The sequence below is a fragment of the Akebia trifoliata genome, chromosome 12 (assembly GCF_017979445.1).
Source record: "Akebia trifoliata isolate Shusen 1 chromosome 12, ASM1797944v1, whole genome shotgun sequence".
NCBI lineage: Eukaryota > Viridiplantae > Streptophyta > Magnoliopsida > Ranunculales > Lardizabalaceae > Akebia > Akebia trifoliata.
Genome location: NC_141386.1, coordinates 33,243,182 through 33,249,718, shown reverse-complemented (window position 1 = coordinate 33,249,718; position 6,537 = coordinate 33,243,182).

The window sequence follows — 6,537 nt, the reverse complement described above, 5'->3', positions numbered from 1 at the left end:
AAAAAAAAAAATGAGATATCTCAAATGTTCGTAAAGATGTTTAAGGGCTTATTGGTTATTTTTAGTCGTGATAAAATGACACGCTAAAACTTACGCGATCTGTACGTGGCTGATGTTACAAGTGTACCAAATCATAGATCTTTTTTCTTCAATATACACAAGAAAAAGAACTACAACACATACAGATCACATATGTTTTAACGTGTCATTTTTTCATTAATCTCCCCACCCCACCCCATCCTGAAAATAAATTAATTAAAAAATATATATATTTAAGTAGGCTAGTAACTTCAAAGAACTTGCATGACATAGGTTGAAAAACTCAGGGGTATCTCTAATATCGATCAAAACTAGGGGGCGGGGGTGTTTAAATAACGGATTATTAACTTCTTTCGAAGTTCAATATCTATGTGGCTCTACCCTTAATTTGAAAAAAACTCTCTAGTATCGATCAAAAAATGAGGGGTTATAACTCTTAGTCTGAGAAACACAAGGGCTATAGCCCCACTCGTCCCTTCGTAACTCCACCCTTGCTTTTCGCAATCACTTGGATCTTCTTTTATCCTTTTTTTACACTGCAACCCGTGATTCTTTGGAATATTTTTGTATGCTTTTCGCAATCACTTGGATCTTCTTTTATCCTTTTTAAACACTGCAACCCGTGATTCTTTGGAATATTTTTGTATGCCGGCCACATGCTAATAATCTAGTAATAAAGTCATAATTTATCTACCTGTCACACCACGTATTCACGATATAAATATTATAATTAAAATTAAAATTTTTTTGCATTTTACAATCTTTTATGACCTCACCAACCAAGTAGAATCTTTTGGGTATTCCCTTTTCCACATTCATTAGTCCTGAGGGAACGACGACTATCCACCTTGTTGTAATGGAACTACCACTTCCAAGGTATTATCAGTAACATAATTCTGCTAAAACAACGCACGGCACCACCGATTAGACTTGTTTTTGCGTTAGTTCCATGAATTTGGAGGCTGGAGGACAGGTTGCCCACTACATTAATAATAACTAATAAGTCCAAAAAATAAATAAATAAAATATTTGGGACCGTTTAGTCAGGGATTTCGGTGCTCAGGGCCTACTGCAATTTGACTTCATCCACCGTCCACGTCACGTTTTAATTATTTATTAATAAAAACATGTTGTCGACAATCAATGGGCCCAAATCCTCGCTGTTGGGATGTCTTTATCATGCCAGCCAACTAACTGAATTCTAACATATTACTTTCATTTCAAAGGAGTGAGAAAGAAGCCCATCAAACAATTTTCTATACTTTATTTATTGGGCACTATATATTGGGTGTATGCCCCACTCCATGCGCTCCACGTGTGTGGACCCCCCCCCCCCCCTACAATCCTATAGTAATTTCGGAGACAACTTCGCTTCTACAGTATTTTGGTAAATAGCAGTGCCACACTGACTTCTTACAAGACTTTGATATTATTTGTTAAACTAAAAAAAATAAGTGCTGAATAGCATTAAGCGTTGAATTTAAGTGCTGAAAAGATTGTTTGTTTATATGCAGAATTATGTTTGTTACATATTGCTAAAATTGGTAAATTATCTTTTTTTACCCTTATAATCATATTATATATTGTTTGTATATTTCAAATACCTATTTCTTATTAAATACAATAAAATATATTATTTTTTATAAAATTAAAATACAATTTATTTTTAAATAATAAGTAATACTCAAATTTTCAATTTATAAATAATAATTTTTATTTCTAAAAGCTCACAAATTTCAAATTAAAAATAATAATGTCATATAAGTCACCAAAATTTGAAATTAACATTGAAAGAACTTAATTTGGGGTGAATAATTTTCAATGGAAATAAAGCATGTGTAATTATAAAAGCACCTCACGAATTAATACGGGGAACCCACACCATAGCCAATTTTCTTTGTCTTATATGGGTTAAAGTTTTTGGAATGAACCAATTTTTGGTGAGGATGTTCTATATAGTCTAGAGATCATACTTAGAAAAAAATCAGTCAATTCCGAAATTTCTAATCATGTCAAAACTAGTTTTCAAAAAAATAATCAATTTACGATTCTTGAACTTGTTTTGATGGGGTTAAAAGTTTCGGGATCGGCTGATTTTTTATGAAGATGATATTCTCATGGTAGAGATCATCCTCACCAAAAATCAACTTGTTCCAAGACTTTTAACCCATATAAGACAAAACAATTTGACCACGATGTAGGTTTATTAATTTTTGGGTTGCTTATATACTTATCTATAGGATATAAGAGGTAATATCTTTTTAAGTATAAGGGCATACTTGTCCATGCCCAAAAAACGAAGGGTATACTTGTTCATGTCGAAAAAAGTAAAGCGCTTACCACTTCAACACTCTTTTTCAACATCAAAATAGTGTTGAATTTTTTTCACTTATTTTCAACAATAAACGATGAAAATATGGAGTAAACTAACGCGTTATTTTGACAAAAGTGTTGAATTTTTTTTTTTTTTTTTCAGCAATAAGCGCTGAAAAATAGTACAAACAAACATCACCTTTTTACAGTCATGCTAGACTGACTTAAAAAAAAATACTAAAATACATCCAACTGACATGGAATATGCATAAACCAATAGTTTTTTATTCATGAATACCTCGAGGAAAATATTTATGGTTTTTGTGTGGATTTCATGTCAATTGAGGATATAACATTTTATTTAGGTCGTGAGGAGTGGATAAAAGAGAAATCCATTAAGAGAAAAGAAAAAAAATTCAATTTCTCTCCATCATATTTGGATTGACATAAGAGAAATGGGGATAACTTTGAAATTTTAAAATGTATTAAAAGAGATATAAGGGCAAAGTTGAAATTATAAAATATTTTTAAAGGATTCTCTTCGAATCTCTCCACTTTTGGAGTCTTTGGAGAGAGAAGAAAACTCACTGATTTTTCTCCTCTCCAATTCTTTTCTCTTCACTCCCTACTTAACAATCTAAATAAGAGAAAAGGAGAAAAACTTATTTATTTTCTCTTGTCTTCTATCCATTTCTCTCAATCTAAACATAACATTACAGAATGGGTGTGTATATGCTATAACATAATTTCCTGTATTTTCATGTAACATGTGCACACTATCACGTCAACGCAATACTAAAGTCAATGTTTTAGGAAGTCAATGTATATCATTAATTGTCAGGAAAAAAAATGGATAAAAGTGATGGGATTGGATCTCAGTTATTCAACATCTTATGTAAACAACCTTAAGTCAATTGAAAAGATCTAAAGATCCTAATAATCCAATATAGTATTTGTTGGTACAAATAAAAGATATGTTTCGTTATCGTGTGTGATAGGGCACACGTTAACGTGCAATGAATACACCTTGGAACAAGCATCTCGTGGTATTTTTGGTATAAAAAAAAAAATTAATGCATTTTCAGTTAAAAAAAATCAAATTTTAAAGTATATCTAATGCGTTTTAACATGTGCCCTCAAGGTACATGTTAACAAAACCCATAAATAGAGGGTTGATATCACCATACAAACTTTTGTTAATGCCACACCAACTGTATGCAATTCTTTAATGATTTAAATAAGACTTGGCGTGGCATTAACAAAGGTTGGTGATTTAAAATATTATACCTACTTCAATCCATTGAACGTTTCTTTTTTATCCGATTAGGGTTGATTGCTTCTTCTTTTGTCAATGGGACCTATACAATAATCAAACTAATATAATTATGAGAGAATAAGGGAAATAATTAGAGAAATTATCTAGAAATATTATGTATCAATTTTTATGTTTTTTTTTGGAAATATTATATTTTATGTTACTGCCACTGTCCATTCTAAGATACAATTGCATTATATCAAGACCAACTACCCAATGCCCAAGTGATGATGTTGATAAATCAATAAGGTCATTTAATCTGATAGCTTGAGAGGTACTATATCAATATCAAGAATGTAATTTAAAAGCAAAAGATATTCCTTTCCGCAAAGGATGTCCAAAGTAAAGTATTTTGTCCATCAAATAAAATTATAGGCTTGACTTTCATCAAGTCTACAAACTAAAAAAGAATGCCGACACCTCCTGATTTTCCAAGGGACGCATCCCAATTGATCTAATTTTGGCGTACAATATCTTTCTTGTGGGACCCATAAACCGTGAAAATGGATATAATTGCATCGAACGTGATGTATCTTTTTATACAGCTATAGATATTGTACTCCAAAGAGTTGATTAGTTATCCAAGTCCACATCTCCGTTTTGATCCACAAGGTATACGTCATCCATCAATGAATGTTTGGACCACTGCCCTCAGGTCATAGAGTATAGCTTTGATTACCCTTTTCTTTGGAACAGCATTTTCATCATTAGCTATGTAAAAGAAAGGAGTCATGCTAGGGTGACACAGTATTTACTGTGATTCTCACATTTTTTATGTGGAGATGCATACATAAGCGTAGATGATTTTTACTTGTATCACAAGGAAATGTATCTATAGTTATCTGCACATCCCACGTCAGACTTGTGAGAATCGTAGTAAATACCTTTGTCATTCTGGCATTTTCAAAGAAAAGATATAAAAGTCACGTACATTGAATGAGAGAACCCGACTCATAAAATTAGGAAAAGAAAAGTAGTATAATCTGACTCCCCCACATGGCATACTCAATCGATTCTTGATGTGATGTGTGTCAGAAATATAGATTTCCTTTCGTTTGGATACACAACTGCACATATTTATGGGGATGTGCAGTTGTATATCCTAATGCATAAAATCTACGGTTCTAGTACATATCACGTCAAGGGAGTCGATTGAATTTGTCATGTGGGAGAGTCATATTATCACCACTCGGAAAAGAATCCAAGCAGGAGCCAAATAGAGGTCCTTATTTAACATGTAAATAATTCGTAGCACATTCAAAAATCACAGGGAATAGTTAAGATATCAAAAATAACGATTACAGTTCACGTAAAAAAAAATATATAGAACCACATCTCATTAAATGGCTCTATAAAAGAAATTGCTAACCGCATGGATACTCTGATTTTGAGACAACAAACAAAGATGTATAAATAGACTCATAACCATGGATTTAGGTAGGCAAATTTGTGGACGTTTATTATTATTTTGTCAAATTGTTTATTGACTTGAGTATTAGAGTCAGCCCAACCGACACCCATTCACAAGAAGTTACTCAAGGCATGTCAAAAGATTCTCGTGGAATCTTCAAGTATTAGGATGGCGACACATGTCCTATGGGGGGGGGGGGGGGGGGGTCATACACCCATTAAGGGCACTCCAAGCTTAGATAATCATTTTAGTGCTCGGAGTAAAGGAAGGACGGAAAGTGCCGACTAGATACAAATTGAAGTCTAAAAGCTTTGGAAACTAACTAGTTTTTTTTGGGAATCCTTACTTGATTTGAATTTTTTCTAATTTTATTAAATATAATTTTAAATAGAAAAGATTAAAAGGCAAGAGAAAGATAAAGTGAAAGAGTTTGTTTTTCTATGAAAACTAATATCTATGAGAATCTAAAAGATCTTTTTGTTGATTTTATTTGTTTCTATTTTTTGAAAAACTATCCCAATTCCCATATGTAAGTGAGAGTACTAAATGTTTTTTTGAAAAATCCTTCCACGTGTAAGGGATATAGTAATTTATCTTTTATATGTTAAACCCTCCCAAATCCAATGCCCAATGAGGTGTAATAAAATAAATTTAAAACCAAAGAGATAATAATTAAAATAAAATTTGGGGGTCTTTGTTCATTCGTGAGGCCTTTGGCGATTGCCTAAGTGACCTTATGCTTTAACCTGCCTTGAGGACCGAACAAGAGCTTGAATACCAAAATAAAGTCGGGGGTGGGGGTGGGGGATTCTTCTCTCGAATGGTGTGCTATCATAGATCACATCAAATTCCTGATTTGAAGATGATTTCGAAAGGATTTCATCATTAAAAGGTTACCAAGTCAAAAGATTTAAAAAAAGATAAACTCCTAATTAAATAAGATTGCTTAAGAGGGATAAGATAAAATATGAAATATTTAAAAAAAAAATGAATTATATTCCATTCTCTTTAAGAAAAAAAAAAAAAAGCACCAACACGTTAATGAGAGATACACAAATTCTTCATACTTAAAATTCAATAAAAATTATTTAGTATATTAACTTGGACATTCGTAGGTTCTGTGGTGTAGATACACCCATGATGATTCACAAAAATAAAGGAGAATCAACATAGAGATTGTGGATCTCGAGATAAAACACAAATTTTACCTCTAAGGTCCTAAAAAAAATAAAAAATTTGCTCTCGCAAGTTGCATGACAAACAATCATGACTCGGTAGGGTCCATAAGCAATGTGGCAAAAGATCTATGGTTCAAAAGTTAAGGGCCTGTGTGGATTGACTTTTCTAAGTACTTTGAATTTTGCGGGAAGTCAGAAGCACTTTAAAGGTGTTTGGATAAATAACTCCTGGAAAGAACTACTTTACTGTAGAATCATTTTAGTGCTTTTTCACGAAGTAC